We start from the raw sequence: 24,563 nt of genomic DNA on the forward strand, positions 1-24,563 counted from the left end.
AAAAATAAACCTGGAAGGGAGGGAGGGAGATAAAAGAAGTAAAGTTTTTTTAAAAAAAAGAAAGAAGAAGAAGAAAAAAGAAAACCTGGAAGGTTTTCAAGTTCAGCACTGAACTTGAAAGCATGAGGTCCCGAGTTCAACCCAACATCACATGTGGCAGAGTGATGCTCTGGTTCTCTATATCTCTGTCTCTCCCCTCTCTCTTTCACATAAGTGAGTAAAAATAATTGGCAAAAATAAAGACAGCAAATAAAGGTGGGGGATAATAACTCAGCTGGTAGGGCACAGACTTGAGGCTCCCATTTTGATCATCAGAGACACATGTACTGGAGTGATGCTCTGACACCTCTCTAGATAGATAGGTAGGTAGGTAGGTGGGTAGATGGATAGATAGATAGGTAGATAGACAGACAGACAGACAGACAGACAGACAGATAGAGTGAGTGGGGCAGAGAGTGAAAGAAACCACAGCACCAAAAATTCCTTTAGTATGGTAGGGGCCAGGCTTGAACCAGGCTTATGCACATGGCAAAGCAGCACACTGTTCAGCTGAGCTGTTTTGCTGGCTTATTCACTCTTTCTCCCCGCCCCCCCCCGCCCCCCCCGTGTGTGAAACCCTCTGTTTCATATGAAATAAATAAGCCTAAATGACGAGACCAGCTCCTTGTGTGCCTTCCTTTGATCTGCTCAGCCTTTTATCTTTGCTGCCTATGGCTTTCCCGCCTGCCATCTGTCTGTGTCTGTCTGTCCATCTCTCCTTGCTAAACCAGAGGAAGTCATTCAGCTCTGATTCTGGCAGAGCAGACCTGGCCCAGGGTCCTGAACTGTCACACAGCTCCTGCCCTACCTGTTTATTCCTTACTGTGTGTCTGGGGCTCTGGAGGTGCTAGGCTAAGTTCCTAAGCTTGGACAATGCAAAGCCCTGGGTTCAGAGGGCAGGGGTCATTGTGAGACTGGTGAGGAGGGCCAACTTGCACTCCCCCCCCCCCTTGCATTCTTCAGATCCAGAATCTCCAGAGCAGCCCACTTTCGGTTCCTGGGCCTATCTAAGACTGCCCGTGCCTGGCACAACTGAGTGGCCAGGAGTCTGTTACAGAAGCTTCTAGAAGCTGTGTGCCTGAGTCTACCAGTACCTTTCTACCTCTTGGATGCCAGCAGCCCAGCCCTCCATCTCTTTGACAAGGGAGTTGCCAAGGGGCCATGGGCCATGGTGTAGTGTCTCTGCTAATACAGAGCCCTGAGCCCAGTCACATACAGAATGGCCCTGGACCACAGTGGCAGCCACCTCTTCAATGTTGACCACAGGCAGATCTCCCCAAACCCCAGCCATAAGCTGACCCTTGCCCTCTGCCGCAAATGAATGGGGTTTTTTTTGTCTGTTTGTTTGTTTTGTTTTGTTTTTTGGCCTGAAAGAAAGCAGTATTCCTACATTCTGTAAATATCACACCAGTGATGTCTCCATAAGGTGTGTATCTCCTCTGCAGAACTGAGCTTGACTGTAGCCAGAGCCTCAACTACAGGCCACCTCTGAGCACAGCCCAGCAAGCCCCACAGAGATATCACATATGGGCATATAGGCTGACCAATGGGGACCATGTGGGAACAGGGGAAGAGGCCACTGAAGGATAGTCCACCCTGAGGCCTAGAAGGAGACATGGTGGTCAGGGAAGGCCAAAGCCAGACATCCCTGCAGTCCAGTGACAGCAAGCAGGCATGCCACACTTCACACAAGCATACACACACCCCTATCAGCAGCTACCATCCACAGAATCGACAAGAGAGATCAGACTCCTGGAGCAGGAACCTGAGAGACAGATGGCTGGGAAGCCCTACCCAGGGCAAAGATGACCCCTAGAAGGATGGAGAAGAAACTGCTGAGCAAAACAAACAGATGGACTGGGAGATAGATCAGGTGATCTACAGACCAGGTGGTACAGCACACACCTATGAATGAGGTTCTGGTTCCCAGCCACAACACCACATGGAGGCACCATGGACAGCACATGGGAAGCTCCATCAGTGGTGGAAAAGTGTTTCTCTTCTCTGTCTCACCTGCTCTCCTCACCCCCTCCTTTGGGAGAGAAATGATTGAATCAGGAGGCTGCTCAGTGTTGGTTTCACTTAAGCAGGAGTTATTAGGTTCATTCCCCAGACTTCATTGAAAAAAAAAGAAGAAGAGGGTGGGGAGATAGCATAATATTTATGTAAAAGACTTTCTTCATTTTTTTAATCTTTCTGTTTTATTTGGACAGAGACAGAAATTGAGGGCAGAGGTAGCTAGCCTAATAGTTATGCAAAGTGACTCTCATGCTTGAGGCTCCAAAGTCCTAGGTACAGTCCCTCATACCACCATAAGCCAGAGCTGAGCAGTGCTCTGGTAAAAAATATATAATAATAAAGAAATGGAAAGGGAAGGGGGGATGGAGATGAAAAGAGACAGACACCTGCAGCACTGCTTTACCGCTCATGAAACTTGCCCCCTGCAGATGAGGACTGGGAGCTTGAACCTAGGTCCTTGCTCTCTTGTATCTCTACTGGGTGGACCACCACCCAACCCCCTGCAAAAGATCTTCATGCCTGAAGCTCCAGAAGTCCCAGCTTCAATCCCCAGCACCACCAGAGCTGAGCAGCTATGGTTAAAAAAATAATAGGAGTGAAATGGTGGCTCACTCAGTTAAGCACACACCATTAATTACAGTGTACAAGGACCCAGGTCCTCACCTGCAGGAGAAAAGCTTCATGAGTAGTGAAGCAGTGCTGCAGTTAATCTTTCCCTCTCTATCTGTCCTTTCCTCTTGATTTCTCTCTACCTCTATCTAATAAACCAATAATAATAAAAAGATAAAAAATAAATAAAAATAGTTTTAAGGAAGAAGGGACACTTGGGGAGGATGTTTTTGTGCTGTGAGAAATTTTTTTACTGTCTAAGTGTGTGTGGGGGGGGGTTAGAAAGAAGGGAGAGACTGAGGAGGAGGGGATTATTCTTCTGGAGTTTATTCTCCAGGTTGGCATCACTCCCAAAGTCTCCTGTGAGGCAGGGTACTGCAGACAGGATTGGGGTGGGGACACTAGAAGATAAGAGTGAAGTCAGCCAGCACTGTCTCCCCATAGTACCCCCTCACCACCCACTGAGGCAAAAACTCAGATGGGCTCAGAGTAAGCTTTGAAACAGGCCCAGGGCCAAGTGGCACCAGACCCTCCTGTCATCTATACATCCAGAGTCATAGCTGCATGCCTCTCAGACCCCAGCAGTAGCTCAAGCTGCACACTCCTGCTTGCCCTCAGGGCCATGTGGGAGGGTGTAGAACAGCTTTCCAGTACCTTCCCTCTTCCTGAGTTTTAGTCCACAGCTCTAGTGGGGACAAGGGCATCTGACACACAGCCCGAGGGGTTAGGGGTTTCTCTTCAAGCTCCAGGCTGGGCCAGGCATATCTGCTTGGCGGAAACCCCCTAGTCTGGGCTGTTGGATACAGGCTCACCCACACTTGGTCCCCTGAGCCAAATGACTACTGAATCCCCAGGTCCCATGCCAATGCAGCCAAGGCCAAGGTGGGGCGTGGGGAGGGATGAGAGTCCAGACCCCCTACCTCTACCTCCTGAAGCATATAGAAAATGGGGCTCAGAGAGGCAACCAGGGGAGGTAGAGGAACAGGAGTGAGAATTTCACCTCCATATAAGGAAGAGCAGGCTAAGCCGACAGAGCTGCCCAGAAATGGAGCCAATGAGCCTGGTGAGAGGCCTGCCTAAGGCTAGCTGGCAGAGAGGGGTGGTCTGGGGCAGAGGGGTCAATGTGGGGCTCAGTGGGATTTTAGTCCTAGGACTTGACCACATGAGCAGGAACCTTCCAGAAGGTTGGAGTTGGGGGCCTTTTGCTCAAAACCTCCTACCTTGCCTACCTAAGTCAAAGAGCTTTTCTTTGTTGTTGTCAGGGCTTCACTGTTTTGAGCTAACTCTTCAGACAGAAAGAGAGAGACAGAGGGAGAGACATCACAGCACCAAAGCTTCTTCCTCAGTGTCATGGGGGCAGGACTGGAATCTTGGTCATGTATATGACAAAGCAGACACCCTCCCAGATAAGCTGACTTGCCAGCCCAAGAAGCAGTTATTTTTCTTCTCTCTTGCTCTCTCTTTATCAGAGCACTATTCAGCTTTGGCTTATGGTGATGCTGGACATTGAGCCTGGGACCTTGAAACTTTAGGTATAGAACCATTTGGCTATCTTTCCAGCAGGTATTTCTTCCTTTCTCTTTTTTCAAAAAAAAAAAAAAAAGGGAGTCATGCGGGCAGTAGCACAGCGGGTTGAGTGCAGGTGGTACAAAGTGCAAGGATCCCAGTTTGAGCCCCTGGCTCCTCACCTTCAGGGGAGTCACTTCACAAGTGGTGAAGCAAGTCTGTAGATGTCTTATCTTTCTCTCCCCCTCTGCCTCCCCTTCTTTCTCCATTTCTCTCTGTCCTATCCAAGAACGACATCAAAAACAACAGTAATAACTACAACAATAAAACAAGGGCAACAAAAGGGAATAAATATTTTTTTTAAAAAAAGCTACTTTTTTTTTTGCCTCCAGGGTTATTGCTGGGGCTCTGTCCCTGCACTATGAAACCACTGCTCCTAGAGGCCATTTTTTTCCCACTTTGTTGCCCTTGTTGTTATTGTTGCCATTGATGTTGTTGTTGGATAGGACAGAGAGAAATCTAGAGAGGAGGGGAGACAGGGAGGGGGAGAGGAAGACAGACACCTGCAGGTCTGCTTGTAAAGTGACCCCCTGCAGGTGGGGAACCGGGGGCTCAAACCGGGATACCTACGCTGGTCCTTGTGCTTTGCGCCATGTGTGCTTAACCTGCTGCACTACCACCCAGCCCCAATAGCTCCTTTAAACCAAAAAGTTGTTAAGTGGGCCAGAAAAAATACAAAGACAAAAGGAGAAAAAAATGAAAGGTCCTTCCTATGTGGCAGTTAGAGTTAGTGTTGATTTCTTTTCTTACAATCATCTTATAGGCATCAATTCTACTTAGCAATCCTGGCAGGACAGCCCATGAGGTTGTGCAGTGGCTAAAGCATCAGATTTGCAGGCATGAGGTCCCAAGTTTAATTCCCTTGTTATGTGCCAGAGTGATGCTCTGGTTCTCTCCCCCACACCATCAGTAAATAAATAAATCTTAATGAAAAAAAAATGTCGGTAGGTTCTCAAATGCCATATATTATTCTGATTCACACAGTGTAGAATCTACCCTTTCAAAGTGGCTGATTCCATGGTCTTGGTACACTCACCAAGTTGTCCAATAAGCATATTTCAAAGTATACTTAGCTCCTTTCAAAGAAACCCCTCCTGCTCTGCTCTCCTTTGCACCCCTGTATGATCCCATATGCCTGAGCTGGGGGAGGGAGGGTGCCTGCTCACCCTGGGAAGCTGTGTTAAATAGCTTGGGACCACCCCCAACCCCACCAGGGTCATAAGGAATGGAGGGGCAACACAGATCTGGCAAGGGGCCACCTAGATCAGGCTGAGAGCAGCTGCACAGTGGGGGCACGAGGAGGGGTGAGGAAGATGGGGTAGCGTGCTAACTGTGCTGCTCCCCAGCTAGCATACCTCCCCAATGCCCCCTGACTTCAGCTCAGCCTGCCTCCTCATCCTGGACAGGTTTTCTAGTCCTATAGCTCTGCCTCCCCATCCATCAGGATTTTGCTGCATTCCTGTGAGTCATTCTCCAAACAAGAAAGAGGGAGGGTGGGAGGGGGAGAGAGAGAGAGAGAAAGGAGAGGAGGGGAGGGGGGAGAGGAAAGGCATGATGCAAAGCTGGTTCAGCCTCCTCCTCTGCTCCCTCATGCTGGAGGAAGTGTCTGCTCAGCCTGTGTTTTGGCGTTGCTGTGTAGCCTTGGACAAAACCTTTGCCCTTTCTGGGCCCCTGAAAAAACAAACCCTGAAGGCTCCCACCTTTGGGATGCCAGGTTTCTCAGGGGCCTGGGACTCAAACGGTGTATCTAGGGAACCCTCTGCTTGATTCCCAAACTGCTTCTCCTGGCTCTGAAAACAGTAGAGGACCCATCTTTACTAGGCACTGGGAACCATCTGCCAGGGGCAGCTGGGCAGAAGAGCTGACAAAACCAATCACAGCCCTGACTGGCTGCTATCCCCAGACACCTCTACCTGGAAGTCCCCCAGCATCCATGCCATGTCAGAGCCTTGAGTACACCCCACCTGAGGCTGGTCCTGAGATTTATGGAGCCTGGTAGGAACACCACCTCTCAAGTCCAGCAGACCTAGGGAAAGTGGGAGGGGGGGCAGGCCAGAGTGATGCCAAGTCCTGGAAGCACTGGAAAGATAGTCACTGTCACCATGGCTGTAGTCCTGGGTGCTTTGGGAGCTGGGACTGGTCTCCCCTAGTGCTGGGAGTACATGGCATTCCCTTTGCCCACTAGGGCTCAGTGCCTTGCACTGTTGGCATGGGGGTAGGAAAGGGCTCAGAGGAGCCCAAATTAAGTGCCCCAATGTGCCCATGTCAGAGACAACAGTGGCTCTCCTTCTGGCAGGAATGTTCTGGAAGTTTTCATGTGGGCTCTAGCTAGCCCTTTGAGCTCACAGGACAGAGGCACTCTGAGGTTGACTTTGAGGTTTGGGGAGGAAGGACTGCTCTGAGGCAGGGACTGGTGTCCTCTGCTTCCCTCTGCCCCTCACCTGGTAGAGTGCACATGTTACCATGTGTGAGGACCCAGGCCCTCGAACCCTGAGATACCAACATGTGAGTGCCTGCAGGGGGTAAGCTTCACAAGCAGTGGAGTGATGCAATGGAGCGTCTCTCTTCTCCTCTCCTCTCCTCTCCTCTCCTCTCCTCTCCTCCCCTCCCCTTCTATCCCCTTCCCTCTTCTCCCCTCCCCATCTTTCACTCTTTGGCTAAATAAAAAGACCAAGGGAATCAGTGGATCCATTCATGTACTGAGTTCCTGTGGAGCACTTAATGGTCTATAGTGGGGGCTCATTGCATGCACCCCCCCCCACTAATGAATGCTAGTGCTAAGAGACAAGACACTGGCTTCATAGGGTCACCCAGGGGCATCCTCTCAGAGACAGGCCACCTCCAGGTCCACAGACACTTGGAGGGGGACAAGGCCAACATGGAGAGACCTGAGAAGTGGGAATACCCATTCCTTCACTTCTGGGTGATGGGGCAAGGGGTCATCTCAGCCCATAAGGCCTAGGTTAGTAGCCAATGTCAGGACTCTGGAAACTTCTGTTCTCTATTCTACTGGGATCTTTCATGTCCCCAAGAGGCTCAGGGCCTCCTGTGGCTTCCAGTCTCAAGATGACACCTGGCAGTGGTCTGAAGACTTGTCACAAACCCTGTGCCCTCATCCTAGCTTGGTCACACTAGATCCTCAGCATGTTTCTGCCTCAGGCCCTTTGCACAGCCAGTCCTTAGCCTCCTAGGCTCACAAGGTCTTGCCAAACTTCTCAAATTGCCACTGAGGATCTTCCTGAGTCCTGCTCTGCATCTTTTCCTTGTTGCATTTCTGGCCTTCTAGCATTTTCTCCTAATGGAAAGGAACCTCTTTGCCTGGCAGGGGTCTCTGCTTTGCATGGGGAGCAGTGCACACAGTAGGGATTCAATTAATATCTGTGCAATGAAGAGAGCACCCACATTTGAGAGGTGAGAGCCTGGACTGTGGTGGTGAAATTGTGGAAGAGTGCCCACTCTGCAGGGACAAAATGTATCCCCCCATCCCTGAGGCCACCCCCAAGCCCTTAGTCATTCTCGGGCAGGAAGGCTATTCTCACTTCTCTTCAGTGTTCAGCCCACTGAATGGTTCAACTTCTGACTGCAGAGGTCCCTAAATCATCCCCAATGCTGTGCAGAGGACCCCAGGGTTGTAGGTGCCCCAAGGATCAATGGCCTCCAACCCAGTCCTGCCCTTATTTATTCATTAATGAAGAGGGGGGTAGAGAGGGAGAGAGACCCCACAATATCACTGGCACATACCATGCTGGAGTTGGAATTCAGGACCTTGAGAGTCCAGTCCTCTCACCACTGTACAACCTCCAGGGTAGCAATTTGTTTACTTTCTTTTTCTTTCTTTTTTCTTTTCTTTTTAAGATTTTATTTATGAGAAAGATAGGAGGAGAGAGAAAGAACCAGACATCACTCTCGCACATGTACTGCCAGGAATCAAACTCAGGACCTCATGCTTGAGAGTTCAAAGCTTTACCATTGCACCACCTCCTGGACCATGCAGTTTACTTTCACAGAGGAGAAATTCCTTCTCGGGATCCTCTGTCCTGAATGTTAAGCCTCTCCTTTACCGAGCTCCACAAACCTGATGCTCATTTTCCTCCTCCGCACCCTACTCTGAGCCCCCAGAAAGTCAGCTCTATCCCCTCAGAATCATGTGAGCCAGCCACTCTGTGGACCCAGCTTCAGCTCCCTGGGACCCATAAAACAGGTGCTCAAGAGACATTTGCTGAACGACGGATGTTAACAAATTCATGAGCATCTGTGTGGAACATTCTAGAAGAGTCAGCAGTAACATTCAGTTTTCTTCTGCAGGCTTCCTCCAGAGCTCATTATTCTGTGTGAAGTCCTACCAGGGGTCACAGCTGAGGGATAAGGAAGTGTCAGGGTGACCCTGGCTACCGTGAAGAGTACCCAAATGTTGCTATATCACGCTTGCTCATGTCTCTGATAGCAGTACTCTTGAAAGTCCTGAGATTGGTCACAATGTCTCCATGGAGGAAGTAAAGCTCAGAGAGAGCCATGGCTGGGTGAAGGTCACCTAGGGCTTGAATGTCCCCAGGTACCTGGATAGCATGAGGAGCCCTAGATAAGAGGCTTCAGTGGCTGGCTCAGCAAGTCCAGGAATATTTCTGATCAGACAGGGTAAAGGGGGCCCAAAAGGTAGCTCAGCATTGGAGCACAGGACTCAGGATTCACATGCCAGGAGACCCAGGCTCAATTTCCCACACAACATACCAGAATTGAACATTGCTCTGGTCTCTTTCTCCCCTACTCTCATAAAAAAAAAAAAATTGCCCCCAGGGTTATTGCTGGGGCTCAGTGCCTGCACCATGAATTCACTGTTCCTGGAGGCCATTTTTCTGTTGCACTTGTTATTGTTATAGTCATTGCTGTTGTTGTTGTTGTTGGATAGGACAGAGAGAAATTGAGAGAGGAGGAGAAGACAGAGAGGCAAAGAAAAAGATAGACATCTGCAGACCTGCTTCACTGCTTGTGAAGCGACCCCCCTGGAGGTGGGGAGCTGGGAGCTCAAACCAGGATCCTTATGCTAGTCATTGCACTTCATGCCATCTGTGCTTAATCTGCTGCATTACCGCCTGGCCCTCATAAAAAAATTATTTTAAAAAGAGACACCAGGAGTCAGGTGATAGCACAGTGGGTTAAGCACACATGGCACGAGGTGCAAGGACTAGCGCAGGGATCCCGGTTCAAGGCCCTGGCTCCCCACCTGCAAGAGGGTTGCTTCACAGGCGGTGAAGCAGGTCTGCAGGTGTCTATCTTTCTCTCCCCCTCTCTGTCTTCTCCTCCTCTCTCAATTTCTCTCTGTCCTATCCAACAACAATGACAGCAACAATAATAACAATAACAATGATGACAATAAGCAAGGGCAACAAAGGTGAAAAAATAGTCTCCAGGAGCAGTGGATTTATATTGCAGGCACTGAGCCCCAGCAATAACCCTGGAGGCAAAGAGAGAGAGACTGACTGACTGACTAAAGGGAGGCAGAGGGAGGAAAGACTTCCTTGATCTCATATCTAGGGCTTCTGAAAACAAGGTCTTAAAGTCTTCAGAGAAGCCATAATGGGGGCCACAGAATAGTGTGGAACAGAAAAAGAAGTCACACAAGGTTTTTTGTTTGTTTTTGTTTTTATTGCCACCAAGGTTATCACTAGGGCTCAGTACTGGCACTACAAATCCACTGCTCCCAGTGACCATTTTTTCTTTCTATTTTATTTGATAGGACAGAGAGAAATTGAGAGTGGGAGGAGACACAGTGAGAAAGAGCATTGCTTCACCACTTGTAAAGCTTCCTCTGTGCAGGTGGGGAACTCCAACCCTGGTCCTTGCACATGGTAATGTGTGCATTTTACCGGGTGCAGCACCTCCTGGCCCCCCACAGAGGGGTATTTTGTCATTGCCAGAAGCCCTGATTCAGGCCAACTATCTCAGAGAGAGAGAGAGAACATAGCAAAGAACTTCCCTCAGTGCTATAGTGCTTCCACATGGTGTACAGTGGCTTGAACTTGGCTTGAGTGGGTGTTGGTGTGGTAAAACCAGCACCCTTCCAAGTAAGCAACCATACCAACCCCCAGTCAGAGGTGTCTGAGAGCAGATCTGCCTGGGGTGGGCTCCCACCTCTGCTCTGTGCCTTCACTTTCCCAGGACTAGTTTTCCCACCTGGAAATGGAGTTGCTATGGAGATTACAAGTGAAACCATACAGGTGTGTAATGGACATTGTGGGGGCTGATGATTACTGATTTTCTTTTAAAAATATATTAATTGGGAGTCGGGCAGTAGCGCAGTGGGTTAAGCGCATGTGGCACAAAGTGCAAGGACTGAAGTAAGGATCCCGGTTCAAGCCCCTGGCTCCCCACCTACAGGGGAATCGCTTCACAGTCGGTGAAGCAGGTCTGTAGGTATCTATCTTTCTCTCCCCCTCTCTGTCTTTCCCTCCTTTCTCTATTTCTCTCTGTCCTATCCAACAATGACGACATCAATAACAACAACAATAATAACTACAACAAAAAAACAAGGGCAACAAAAGGGAATAAATATTTTTTTAAAAAACCCTCTTATAGAAAAAATATATATACTAATCAACAAGAGAGGGAGGGAGGAAGGGAGGGAGAGAGAAAAGCAGAGCATAACTCTGGCATTTGTGCTGCTGGGAATCCAAATCAGGACCCTACACTTGAGAATTCAAGGCTCATCTACTGCATCTTCTCCAGGGCCCTGAGCTGAGCAACTCTGAAAGACACACCCTACATGGCCCTCACTAGCTGCAGTGATAAAAGCCACCCCTCTGGTGGTGACTATTTCCTGAGTGCCATAAGTGTCACACAGTAGGAAAAGAGCTGCAACCAATAGGTGCTCACCCATGGAAGTCTTCTCTTGCTGTAGTCAGCAGGCCCCACGGCTCCTGAGCCCATAGGTTCAATGCAGACGCCAGCATGGCACAGCACACACACAGTAGGCCCACAAACATATCTGAGGGGCTGAGGTGGATGCAGGGGAGCCAGGCTCAAGTTGCAAATATGCTGGTCACTGAGAGGCTGAATTTGGCCATCTTGACATGTGGGAGCAGTGATGGTTATGGATGATAAGGGAGAACTCTCTTGTAAACATAAACTTGGCTAGGTGAGGGGTGGAGAAGTAGGAGAGGAGAAAGGGGCCTCTCTAGGGTCACCACAGGGCCATCCCACCTTCCCTTCTTCCCCTTTTCCCTTCTCTCTGCTCAGAGAAAAGAGTGGGGTGAGGGAGAGAAAAGGGAGTAAAGCCCCAAGCCACCCTATAAGAGGGCCCCCTTCTTCTCACATGAAGCCCCTGCCCTGCACCACCCCCAGATGGATTCACCAGATGGCCCTGATGAAGTGAGGGATACATCCAGACACCCCTTCCCAAAGTCTGCCCCTTTCCCACAGAGACTTTCCTGAGGCTAATGGGGGGACAGTGGTAGGGGGAGGCAGGTCTTTGTTCTAGATCAAGACAACTGCTCCCAAAAGGCAAAAGGAGTCTGAAGCAGCAGTGTGTGTATGGGAGGGGAGGCTCAGGGAGAGGGTGGGGAGGTGGGTCACCCCAGGATGCCTGGCACTCAATGTGCAAACAGCCCCCCTACTGTATGTGGGACCAGAGTGGCAATCCAGCCAGTAGGCAGTGGCAGATCCCGAAGGCCTTGAATGTCCCAATGCTGGGAGGCCAGTGACAATTACCAGAGTGGATACAGGGGCCCAGGGGTGGGTGCCAGGCTAATGGATGGCAGGGCTCTGCTAAGGCAGGGTGACACTGTAATTAAAAGGAACCTAGAGCACCCCCCAAAAAAAAAACACACATCACCACATTACAGGTAAATAAGGCCTGGGCAACAGAAGCTGTGTGCTCCCAACGCCGCCCCCCTCCCTAGGCAGGTGCAATTAGAGCCCCAGATCCCAGTCATTAAGCATTCATGAGGCTCATTAACATGAGAAAGAGGGAGCCAGAGTCATAAGCTCTAACCTCCCGCAAGAGGTTCCAGTCTCCAGACTTAACTGCAGAAGCTATGAGTTCCCTCGTGGGCCTGGCCCATTTAAGCACCTTCAGCACCTTCAGAAATTCTCTAGTGCTAGCGGGAGTTCATGGCTGTGGGGGTGGGGGGCAGTGCGGGGGTGGTAGGGAGCTCCCGGGATAGGCTCACTGCTTATTCTCCCAGCACCCCCAGGTTGGGAGGGGTCAACAGACATCCAGTGGGAACACCAGGCTTCCCTGCCCACAAATGCAGACACAAACTGGAGCCGAACTATACACTTCTGCCCATACACCCCAGAGTACACCCAGATAGACTGACCCTCTCAGTCAGTTCTCTCACCCTAGACAGACAGACACACAGATAGATGCGCGCGCACACACACACACACACACACACACACACCCAAACACCCTGCCAACCACACCCTCAGGTGCACGTGTCTGTGCACAGCACCACTCCCTCAAGGACTGCAAACACCAGGGTCCATGCTAGACCCTTCCCACTACACAGACTTCTAGGAGCGAATTCAGATCCTTCATTTGGGTTAGGAGCAACAATCTCAGCCCCACCTGGCAGCTGATCTGCTGGAGGTAAAGTGAGCTGGCCTGTGGCATCTGATAAGTAAACTTGCAAGTCTGCTAGAGGCAGAATCTCCCCAGCTGTGGGTTGTGGGCTCATGACACAGCTCCCCGCCTTTTCACCTTGGCTCACAGAGTAGAGGTGGCCCATGAGGTGGGACACGTGGGACCTTCTTTTAAAAAAATTTTTTTAAATTTATTTATTTTTGTTGCCTTTGTTTTATTGTTGTAGTTATTATTGTTGTTGTTGTTGATGATGTCGCTGTTGTTGGACCGAACAGAGAAATGGAGAAAGGAAGGGAGACAGAGAGAGGGAGAGAAAGATAAGATACTGGGAGTCGGATGGTAGCGCAGCAGGTTAAGCCCACGTAGCACAAAGCACAAGGACCAGCATAAGGATCCCGGTTTGAGCCCCCAGCTCCCCACCTGCAGGGGAGTCGCTTCACAAGAGGTGAAGCAGGTCTGCAGGTGTCTATCTTTCTCTCCTCCTCTCTGTCTTCCCCTGCTCTTTCCATTTCTCTCCTATCCAACAATGATGACATCAATAACTAACAATAATAACTAACAATAAAACAACACGGGCAACAAAAGGGAATAAATAAATGTTTTTTAAAAGTTTTTTTTTTAAAAAAAGATAGATATCTGCAGACCTGCTTCACCGCTTGTGAAGCGACCCCCCATGCAGGTGGGGAGCCGGGGCTGGAACCGGGATCCTTAGGCCGTTCCTTGCGCTTCATGCTATGTGCCCTTAACCCGCTGCACCCTCCCCCCAACACACCTTTTTAAAAAGAAGTCAGGTGTGACTACTTTTGCAGACTGGAAGCACGGGTGAACTTTTTCTTTTAATTTGTCATTTCCAAAAGTCTATAAGCCTGCCCTCCTTTTAAAGTGAGAGAAAAAGAACGAAACCAAAAACACCAAGTACACTGCAAAACTATACATCGCGGCCCCATGGTTTTATAGGGATTGGAGTTGTCACATTGTTCATCACATGTCTGAAGAATGAATGTGGACAGTATCTACAATGTTGAGCAGAGTGATGGTGGGAAGGGGCTCCACTTATCTTCATATTACTTAGGTTTCTTGAAATCAACATGTTAATAAGTTTTCATTACTATTTAGAAGCCTGAGTGGCTACAGCATTGAAGCCCACCAAAGGCCCCTGGGCAGCTACCCCACAGGGCGGGGCAGGTGGAGCTCGCAAGCCAGAAAGGGGCTGCCAAGGCAGGAAAGTGTCGTGGCTGCCAACCAATGCCCGCGAGCTCCAGCGGGGCGCAGAGCTGGGATAGGGAGCCCTCCGCCGGGGTAGACCCGCCACGACCCGCCACGCCCTGCCCAGACACCGGCATCAACCCGGAGCACAGAGCCCAACTGGAGGCCCCACCCTCAACCCCAGTTTCCAGGAAAGGCCCCGCCCCTCCCAACTGAGCGCCCAAGTGAAGGCCCCGCCCCCCGCGGGGCACGCCGGGACGCCAGGCCCCAGGGCGCCTGCACCCCGCCCCTCTCGGTATAGCAGCTGCGGGGCGGGGGGCGGGAGGTGCTGGCGGGACACGGCGGGGAGGTGGGGGTGAGCGGCTCAGCAAAGATGGAAGGGCCGCCGGGCTACAGGAAGCGCAGCGCCCGCCCCGCCCGCTCGGAGTCGCGGGAGGAGAGGAAATGGCCCCGGAGGCGATCACCGGGCTGCCAGCGTGTCGGCGCGGTCCCGCCGCCCACCCCCGTAGGAGTCTGCACCCCCAACAAGGCCCCTGCCCTCCCCTGAGTCAGCCCGCCCCTCCCGGCGGGCCCGCCCCGCGCTTCCCTGAGCAGCTCAGACCCGAGCGGCCCAGTGCCCAGCCCTCCCACTTGCCCGACAAGCCGGCAGCTCCCTGGGGAGCCCCGATGGCCTCTAGCCCTCCTTCCCCCCAGCAGGAGCGCGGACAGCCCTAGGCGGGACCCCCTGCCCCAGCCCCGCCAGGTCTGTTTAGGTGCCAGGGCTGGGACTCCCGGGGCCTCCCGGCTCCTGGCTCCCGCACAGCAGCCCCAGCTGCCATCTCAGGCCCAGAGCAATGACCGGGCCTTCCTCCTCTGCCACAGGCCTGACTTCCCTTCTGAGACACATCAGCAGCTGCACAAAACCCTGTTTGTTTGCTTTCTCTGCTGCTCCCCCTGGATCCAATGTCTTCTCGTTTGCTACCTGCCTGCCAGCCTGGCTTCCTCTGCAAACCTCCCTCCCCACCAGCTGAAGGGGAAGAAGGGGATGGCCATTCCCACAAGCCTGGCCTCACGACCACCACGGGTCCCCAAATCCGTTTACCTCGTGTCAGGGACATCTGTCCTACAATGGTTTTGCAGGCCCCTTAGCACAAGACAGTGCCTGCTGGGTGAAGCAGGAGAGCCCCCAGCCCCCAACCCCCGCCAGGAGCTGAAACAGAGGGAGCCAGGCAGGCCCAGCCAGTCTCCCATTGCCTGTGAGCAAGACTTGTTTTGTTTGTCATTCAGGAAGGCTACCCTGCCTTCCCAGCAACCCACAGCTGCCAGGAGATAAGGCAGCCAATGACTTGGTGCAGGGGCCAAACTGCAGGAAATGAGGGGTGTCAGGTTTCCGCCCCTTGCTTTTTTTTTTTTTTGAGGTGGGGAATGTCCCAGATATCCCCCACTGGTTGTGGGGCTGTAGGCTGAGAGGCTGTATGGGGGGCCTCACTTGGTGCTACCCTCTGACTGCCCACCTGGGTAGACCCCTGGCATGGGCACCCTCTAAGGCAGCAGCACTATCAGCCAGAGCTGAAACAGGGCTTTCAGGGGTGAAGGAAAATAAACACCCACATTCCACTCCACCTGCAGACTGGGGCCACCCTCTCTCATTCAAATAAAGAAACCCTACACTGATACAGCACAGATACCACAATCTCTCTGCTTTTCTCCACCAGCCCCAGGCTCTGTCTCTGAGCCAGCCACTCTGGGTGGCCCAGGCACTTTCTAACCTCTAGGGGCCTCCTCCTTCCCCTCCCTGTCTCCTGCAGTTTAACCACTGTGGCCAGTCCAGGGTGAAGACTTTGTCTGCATATTTTCCCCATGGCAGGGGGAATGAAGAGAGTTCATACTCACTCCTGTGACACCTCTCAGGTCTAGACTCTATGTCATCAACAGTGCTTGGCTTTGGAGTCTGTTTTTTTTTTTAATTCTTTTTTTTTTTTAATCTTTACTTATTTATTGGATAGAGACAGCCAGAAATTGAGAGGGTGACAGGAAGGGAGAGAGACAGACACCTGCAGCCCTGCTTCACCACTTGCAAAGCTTTCCCCTTGCAGGTGGGGACCAGGGGCTCGAACCCAAGTCCTCACGTACTGTAACATGTGCACTCAACCAGAAGCACCAGCACCAGGCCCCTGGATTTGGAGTCTTAACAGATTCCACTGTCACTCTGGATGCTATGTGACCTCAGGCAGGTCACTACTCTGTAGTGCAGTTTCCTTGGCAGCCTGTGTGGGGGCAGTTAGTAAGGAAGACCACCCAGTGGCCAGAACAAGAGCAGGCACTCAGGAAGTGATGGCTTCGCTTCACTGGCCCTTCCAGCATCCAGAGAGACAGGCCACAGTGTTAGTCAGCAAGACCAGGCCTGTCTGCCTGTCTGTCACCCACCTGGCCCCTGGTCAGCATCTCTGGCCTTCTAGAATGCTCAGGCAGAGCTCTGCCATGGGCTGCCATGCTGAGCTTCCCAGGCTCCCGCCGTGGTCAGAGACCAGGGCCTCTCTGTTTAATTAGCCAGGGCAGGGACCCAAGGGACAATGTCACCCCAGGGGAACAAAGCCAGCTCCAGTCCAGAAGAGAGAGCAGCTCAATTAAGGCTGATTTGGCCCAGCATCGGCTCTGAGAACTATTTTGGGCCCCAGTGGGGATTTTCTGTGCTGGTCTCAAAGGTGTCCTAAACCCTATTCTTTCCTGCTGCCCCCACCTCTATCTGTGTTGGAAATAAAAATATTGTTCTCCCTCTTCTCACACCCACCCCATTCCCCTCTTGCTCACTTATCAGAGGAGTGGAAATGAAAGGGCTAAGGCTGCCCCAACCCAGGGCCTCCCTCCACCCTCCAGCAAGGGCCTCTGGAAGCCCTTGTGTGTGTGGGGGGTCTCCCCAGACCCATAGTAGTACCTTACAGCCTGCCCCCCACCCAAAACTCACACCTTTTTTTAGATTCGGTTTTTGACCCATTTATTTATTTATGAGAAAGAGAAAGAGGAAGAACAAGAGAAGCAGAACATCACTCTGGTACATGTGATGCCTAGGATGGGACTCAGGACCTCATGCTTGAGAGTCAGGTGCTCCAGCCACTGTGCCACCTCCCAGGCTGTGCCCACATCCTCTTTAATGTCTGTCTGCCTGGCTGACAGGAAGCTTCTGAGGGGCAGAGGCATCAGCTGCTTCTTCAGGGCAGGGTGTCCCAAGTTATCAGCTTGCTGATGTTGGGAGCCAAGGGACTGGTTGTGGGGGGCACACAGACACAGACACAGACTGTGTGGCTTGGGTCTCTTCCCCACTACACATCAGCAATTCCACAGCTAGACAACTAGACGTGATCCAGGAGTCCCCTCCCCTGGGGAACAACTCCCTCCCAGCTAAAAACCTTTTCCCTAAAGTCTGGCTTTGCAATCCTTCAAATGAGTGCCAGACCCCCACCCTAGCAGACAGGTGATTTTGATTTTCACCCTTTATCTTTATCACAATCATAGACTCTTCTCAGCCTGCATCAGATTGGAAGATTCCAGAAGGAAGCCCATGTGACCTCAGCTACGTATTCATATTCACGATGAGCACACAGATTTATGCTGGGGGAGAGGTATGACAGACAGAGCCCAGATTGATCCCTGATTCTGGCCACCCCCTTCCCTGCCCACCTTTCCTGGTTCCTGGGATGACTGTACCCCAGTAACTGAGCCCCCCACACACACACACAGCTACACAGCCACCCAAACCTCCCTGTCTCTTCCCTGCTTTGTTGGATAATGGGACATTCATGACACCACATCTCTAAGGAATGGCAGCCCCCAGGAAGAAAATTTCCTGGTGGATCTTCATTTGCATTTATGTATTCTGAGAGTCCTTAGCATTACTAACAGAAGATGTTTATCTTTTTATTTTTTGATAGACTGAGAGGTAGAGAAAGTGAAAGAGACCACAGTACCAAAACTTTCTTCAGTGCCATGGGGGCCAGGCTCAAACCTCAGTTGTTCACATGACAAAGCAGAGCACTGTCCAAGGGAGCTATTTCACTGGCCCCAGAAAACTTTGTTGTGTGCCAAGCATTGAGGACACTGTCTCACTCAGTCCTCTTAAAAAGAGAACCATGAAGTCTAGGCAATTGTTATTTACCACTGGGTCAATGAGGAAATAGCAGCCTGGAGAACAGGAGGGACCTGTCTGGGGACAGCCAGGTCCCCTCGGGTAGCCTCTAGTGTCTGTGGATGCCCTAAAGCCTGTTCCCATGGAGAAACCACTCCTAGAATCAGTAGTTTGTCCTAAAACCAGGTATTCAGTTGGGAGCCAGCCTGGTGCCAGGAAGAGCCAGATCTGTCCAGCTTCTCGCCCCCTACCATGGTCAGGCCTCACCTGCTGGACTCCAGTTGCAGAGAAATAGTGTTTGGAGCTGGCATGATGACTCCACTACTCCCAACAGCCACCTTCCCCATTTTTCTTTGACAGATGTAGACAGGGAGAAAGGAGAGATACCTGCAGCACTATTTCACTGCTCGTGAAGCTTCTCCACTGTAGGTGGGAACTAAAGACTTGAACTCCAGTACTTGGGCACTTTACCGGGTGCACTTTACTGTGTGTGCCACTGCCTGGCCCCTCTCTAGCACTTTCTATATGCCCAGACATTGCTGTGTCTGACCTGCATTAGCTCCTTTATTTTGTCTTTCCTCCTTGTCTCAGAGATGAGAAAAGTAAGTAGCTTGCCTAGTTTAGTAGCTGGCCAGACTGGGATGGATCTGAACCTGGGTGGTTAAAAACACTTCGAGACAGATAGTTATCCACTCTGCTGACTGAGACAGGCAGGGCAGTTGTGGCTCTGTTCCCAGCACCCTGGCATGCAGTCAGTACTCAATCTGGGGCTTATGAATGGAGGAATGAATGAATGAATGAATTGTGGCTCCACCACCGCATTCACTGCTGCTGGACTCACAAGCCACAGGATACTTTTTTGGGCTTCACCATACCACAGAAACACAGCTCAGTTGGATATTCTGGCCAGAGATTGACTGTCACCTGCCCCTATGTAGCACAGGACCATCTCAATCTCACCTGCCTCGGTCTATGGGGAAGCCCCATTTCTAGCACCTGGACACCCTCACTGTAGTCAATGTGTGCAGAGATTAATGCCCCCACACATACCCACACCTTTTTCTTCTCCTCCTCCCCCGCTCCTCCTCCCCTTACCTCCCACCCCCCACCCCCCCCCTTTTTGTGTGGAACTGGTGCCTATGCAGTTTCACCACTCTGGACCACTTTTGTATTCAGGTGGTGGGAGAGGAGAGACAACAAGGCACCGGAGTTTCCTCCATTGCCACAGCATCTCTCATGTAGTGCCAGGGATCGAACCTGGGCTCTCTAACCCCAGTGATCCAGTTTTTGAGGAAGGGCCTCAAGGGGGAAGGGGCTTATGTGCAGTTGCTGTTTGGCGCCAATCTTTTCCTGGTTTCATAGCCCAAATGGAGTGCAATTTGGGGGAAAGGAAAATGCTAACTAGGGATCCCCCACCCCCAGCCCCCATGCCTTGTGTTCCTAGTAGCCTTTCCATGTGGCCATATTTCCTCAGCACAAACAATCACACACACCCCCAATTTACTGGGGAGACTGAAAGGGGGAAGGGTGAGGCCAGTCCAACACATGTTTCCCTTGCTCACATTGCTACTGAATAGCTCCCCAGACACACATGCACAAGGCCCTTCTGTGACTCTCCCTGCAGCAACCCTTGGCTCTTCCCACATCCCAGCTGCCTGTTCCTAGAATCTGCCCTCTTGTGCTGCTCAATGCCTGACCTGGGGCTCTGGGTAGCATGGCCACAGGCCTGAACAGTTCTAGGGTCCAGTGTAAGCAGAGGTTTGGGGGGGTATCACTGGGGGCCCGCAGAGACCCAGTGGGATTAAGTATCCCATGTCACTTGGGCCCTGAGCCACCTGGGCTGCTTTTAACAACAAATGTGTGTCCCCTGTTCTTCCAATCCCACTCCACCCCACCTCCCTCTCCTCTTCCCTGCCTCTCCAGCCAAGTTCTCCTGGCTGGTGGCTGGCTCCTTGGTGTCACATTCCAGTTTCAGTGACCCACCCAGGTAGAGGGCACTCATTACCCTGGGAAACAGGGTGAGCCAGTTTCTCCCCCACCCCCAGCAAGCTGGGGGTGTTGGGCCCCTCTCTGCCTCCTTGTCTGTAGTCTGACAGCACAGTCCCTGAAAACAGTGTCAGGGTGCCCTCCCTCCATCCACCCAACTACCAGCAAACATTCCTGAGAGCCACCTGTGAAAGAGGCCTTGCCAGAGGTATCCAGGCAGGAAAGGGAAAGGGGTGTGTTCTGGGATGGCCACATGGGAGCAGAGGACAAAAGGAGATGACATACTGCTTAGGCTGGATGACTACTTGGGTCTTGGGAAGTTGGAGAAGGGCATCTTAAGGAGATGGCACTGCTCAGGCAGGGGCACACAGAGATGGCCCAGGCAGAGAGACAGAGGTGGCTCAAGCAAAGGGAGACAAAGATGACCCATGCAGAGGGAGACAAAAGTGGTCCATGCAGAGGGAGACAGAGGTGGTCTAGACAGAGGGAGAAAGAGGTGGTCCAGGCACCCATTACCTGTGAAGGATGAGGCACCAGCAGGAGCCCAGCATGGAGGTGGGGGTGGGTTTGGCAGTTGGACTGTTGTTCTCAGGGGTTGTGGTGCAGTTCAGAGGCCCCTCTGCTGCAGTGGTCATGTGGGACAGATGCAGGGAGGGCCAAGAGGAGGCCCCCACAGTCCTTCCTGAGCCACAGCATACAGGCCTTGTGGTTCCAGCTTCCTTGGACTGGGTGGCTATGTTCCCTCACCCAGAGCACCCTTCTCAGCCTCACTGAGCTGGGCAGGAAGCATCTGCTTACAGCACCCTCTTCCATTAAGCCCCCATGGGTTTACCTGCCGGGAAGTGAGCCCTGACTACACTGTCCCCTGCAACCCTTAATCCCATGTGGGCACACCTGGTTTCCCACTGCACTCCCCATGCTCCTCTTTGACCCTGGCATGAGGCTGGTCTGCTTGGTTACTGCCTGAATCTGTCCTGCAGTGGCCTTAAGTGTTCCACGAACTAAGGACTGTGGGCCCCTGAAAGTATATACCTGTGCCTATGCCTGTTCCCTCAGGCCACTGAATCCAGTTGCCTTTCCATTAAAGATACCACTCAGTATCTGCCCTGTGTGCACACAGCCCTTGGAGCTACCCATCAGTGGGAGTATAGAAATAGTGGTTAGCACAGCAAGGGGCAATCTGGAATACCCTGGAGAAAGCAGCAATGAGGCCAGCTCCAAGGGTTTTTGTGGGCATGGCAGCATTCTAGATTCTACAGGTCTATGTGGAATAGCTCCAGTCCTGTGTGGCTGCTCCTGTAATCAGCTCCATCACACAGACAGGGACACAGAGGAGGCACAGAGTGACTAACCCCTCCCCCCCCCCGTACACACACCCAGTGCTGTGTCCAATGCAGATGGAGAGAAACAAGAAGCTTTTCACCATGAAAGCATTGCCCAAGTGTGACCTCAAAAAATGGAGCCACAGGGCGTGGGTGGTAGCACACCTGGTTGAATGCATATGTTACAATGTGCAAGGACCCAGGTTAAAGGTGGCTGTCACTTGTTATGCACTTGGGAGACTCTGGGCTCTTGGTCTCAAGTGCCACAGAGACGAGACAAGGTCACTGCAACTCCTCAGATGGTGGTGTGGGGCTCCATTTCTCTCATAAAAAAAAAAAAAGAAAGAAAGAAAGAAAAGAAGAGCTGAGATGTGTTCTCACTCTGAGAAAATAAAACTGTGTTTGTGGCTATGATACAAGTATTCATAGTGTCTGCAAGGGGGTACTTAAACTGTGTGTGTGTGTGGGGGGAGAAGAGTCATGGCACTGAACATGCTACTCTCTGCTACTTGGCTATTCACCATGAAAGCATTGCCCAAGTGTGACCTCAAAAAAACAGAGCCACAGGGCATGGGTGGTGGCATACCCGGTTGAATGCATATATGCAAGGACCCAGGTTCAAGCCCCTAGTTCCCACCTGCAGGAGGAAAGCTTCAAAGTGGTGAAGCAGTGCTGCATGTGTCTCTCTTTCTCTCTCCCTCTCTATCTCCCCTTCCTCTTAATTTTTGGCTGTCTCTATTCAATAAATAAATAAATAAAGATTATATATATATATATATAGAGAGAGAGAGAAAGAGAGAGAGGGAGCCACCTTTAAAAAAAGAGGGCATCAGAGGAATTGGTGCAGTGGATAAGGCATCTCTAGTATGAGATCCCAAGTTTGATTCCTTGGTATTGCATATGACAGAGTGATGCCCCAGTCCTTTTTCTCATAACAAAATGGGAATTGTTAGGATTTCAACTAATGTTTTTGAAGCCACATTTATTTTTTAGACTTGCTTTTTGTTTAAAAAAAAAAAAAAAACTCTGGGCATAATCAGAAGATGTATAATCACTTTAATAGGTCACATCAGGAAAAAGGAAAAGAAAAAAAAAGTCCAGAACAGAAAGCATGAAGTCATTTGATATAACAGAAGAATTCCTCCAATAAACTTCTGTTTCATGTCTGAATTGTGGAGGTAATCAGAATTGTGATGGAAAAGGTATTTCTGACTGTAGGCTACTGGCTAGAATGTGGGGGACTCTGCACCAGGACCATGCAGGCTCTCTTGGTCCAAAGGGGGGGTCCTCTGTGGAGAAGGAAGTGGGGTGTGGGGAGGGCAAGCTGGTACACCCTTCCACACCGTGCTCCCCACCAAGGTCTGTAGGGACAGCCTGCCCAGAGGATCAGGCTTGGGCCTCCCAAGAGTCCTGAAAGCCTGTGTCTCCCTGAAGGCTATTTTCTGCCGCCTAAGAATGTCCTTCTGGGGGGGGGGAGGGGGGTTGTTCCTGGTGGCCCACAGCCCCGGCTTCACGGGGAGGGGTGAGACTTGAAGATTCCTCTGCAGCTTCCACACCAGGGGATCACATCCCTGAGCACCTCGACATGCAGCCGTGTGAGTGTGTGTGTGTATGTCCACTCCATCGCTGCCCCAACCCATGCATCTGGCCTGGCCCTGGGCAGTGAGGTCCCTGTGGAGGACTGCAGAGCTCCCAACCTGGTGCTCCCACAGCAGTCAGGAGCCTCCATACCGGAGCTGGACGACCCCCACGCCCCTCCCAAAGCATCAGACAACTTGAGAAAGAGAGAGGAAGGGAGGGAGGCAGGGAGGAAGGAAACAAAAAGACATAAAAGAAGCGATCGCCCCGCGCTGACGTCAGCCCCTTCTCCGCAGCCCGGCCGCCGCGGCGGGGCCGCCCCGCAAGCAGCCGGGATGCCCTTGACCGCGCACGGCCCGCGGGGACGCGGGGACTCGGAGTGCGGCCCGCCCAAACCCGGGAGGCCCCGCCGGCGCCGCGCCCCTGCCTTAACCCGAAGTGCATTGTTCCCGCGTCCGGGCCGGGGTCCGAGTAGCCCCCGCGCGGGGAACCCGCGGCTCCGGCCTAGCCCGCGCCCCCCGCTGCCGCGTCACCCCGCGGGGTCCCTGCCACGACGCCCCGGGCCCGCAGCTCCGGGCCCTTCCTCCGGTTCCCGCCCCCGGCCGCCCGCCCGCGCCCCGTCTCCGGCCCCCCGAACCCCGGGTGCAGCCCGCTCACCTCGGTCACGCGGGGGCCCCGGGTCCGGCGCGGCTGCTGGGCGGCGCGGAGGCCCGCACGGCCATGGGGGGCGCCCCGCCTCGGCCTGCTCGCCGATCGGAGCCCCGCCGCGGGCGGGCGGAGAGCGGCCTCCGCCGGCCGGGCCTACTACTGGCGGCGCGGGGAAGACGATCCCCAGCGCAGGAAGCGCGGCGGCGGCGGGGGCGGCGGGGGCGGCGGAGAGTCCCCGGCAGAGGCGGCAGGCGGCCTAGAGGAGCTCGCGGCCCCGGGCGCCAGGTGGGCTGAGCGCGCCCCGGCAGCGCCCCCTGGCGGCCCCGCGGCCCTTTGCGCCCTCCGCGCCGGGGGAGGGGGCTGCGACCCCGGAACCGGGAGGCCTGGAGCTCTGGCTGCAGCTCCCGCTCGCCCTGAGACCCGCCAGCGGGCTCTTTACTCAGGGAAGCATGTTGCCTTTCAGACATAGTTCACAAGCATTCCTTCACCACCGGGCACCTCACTGGGCACTGGGGAGCCACTCGGACAGGGCTGTCATGCTGGGAAAGGACAGCGGGCACAAGCCCACATGCACACAGAACACGCTGCTCTAGGACCGGTGCAGCAGATGAAGCGGTGGACTCTCAAGCCTGAGGTCTTGAGTTCTATATCCGGCATTGCATGAGTGACTCTCATCTCTCTCTCTCTCTCTCTCTCGTTAATAAATAATGGTTATTTTGAGGCAAATAAAGAAGATACTTTCCTGGACTGGGAGACAGCTCACTCGGTGGAGCACACACCTTACCATGTTGGAGTCCCTGCACCACACCGGAGCACCAAAGATAGTACCGCGGACAGCTCCATGGATGGTGAAGTGGTGACCTGGTGTTTTCCTCTCTATCTGAAATCGAAAGAATGAAAATTAGCC

The 24,563-nt window shown here is 52.5% G+C and overlaps 1 protein-coding gene across 2 annotated transcripts in view; it reads right to left on the minus strand.

Annotated features, from left to right (window-relative positions):
* Nucleotides 1-24,151, minus strand: part of RAI1 (retinoic acid induced 1) — a 91,341-nt gene extending 67,190 nt beyond the window's left edge. The window contains exon 1 of one of the 2 annotated variants that reach the window (XM_060203224.1): nt 23,666-24,151. The gene's annotated coding sequence lies outside the window, so the exon portion shown is untranslated. Of the gene's footprint in view, nt 1-15,101; nt 17,433-23,665 lie in introns of those variants that run through there. The other variant, XM_060203226.1, reaches the window with a different exon arrangement.
* Between the last annotated feature and the right edge of the window lie 412 nt (nt 24,152-24,563).

The sequence above is a fragment of the Erinaceus europaeus genome, chromosome 12, assembly GCF_950295315.1.
Source record: "Erinaceus europaeus chromosome 12, mEriEur2.1, whole genome shotgun sequence".
Classification (NCBI taxonomy): Eukaryota; Metazoa; Chordata; class Mammalia; order Eulipotyphla; family Erinaceidae; genus Erinaceus; species Erinaceus europaeus.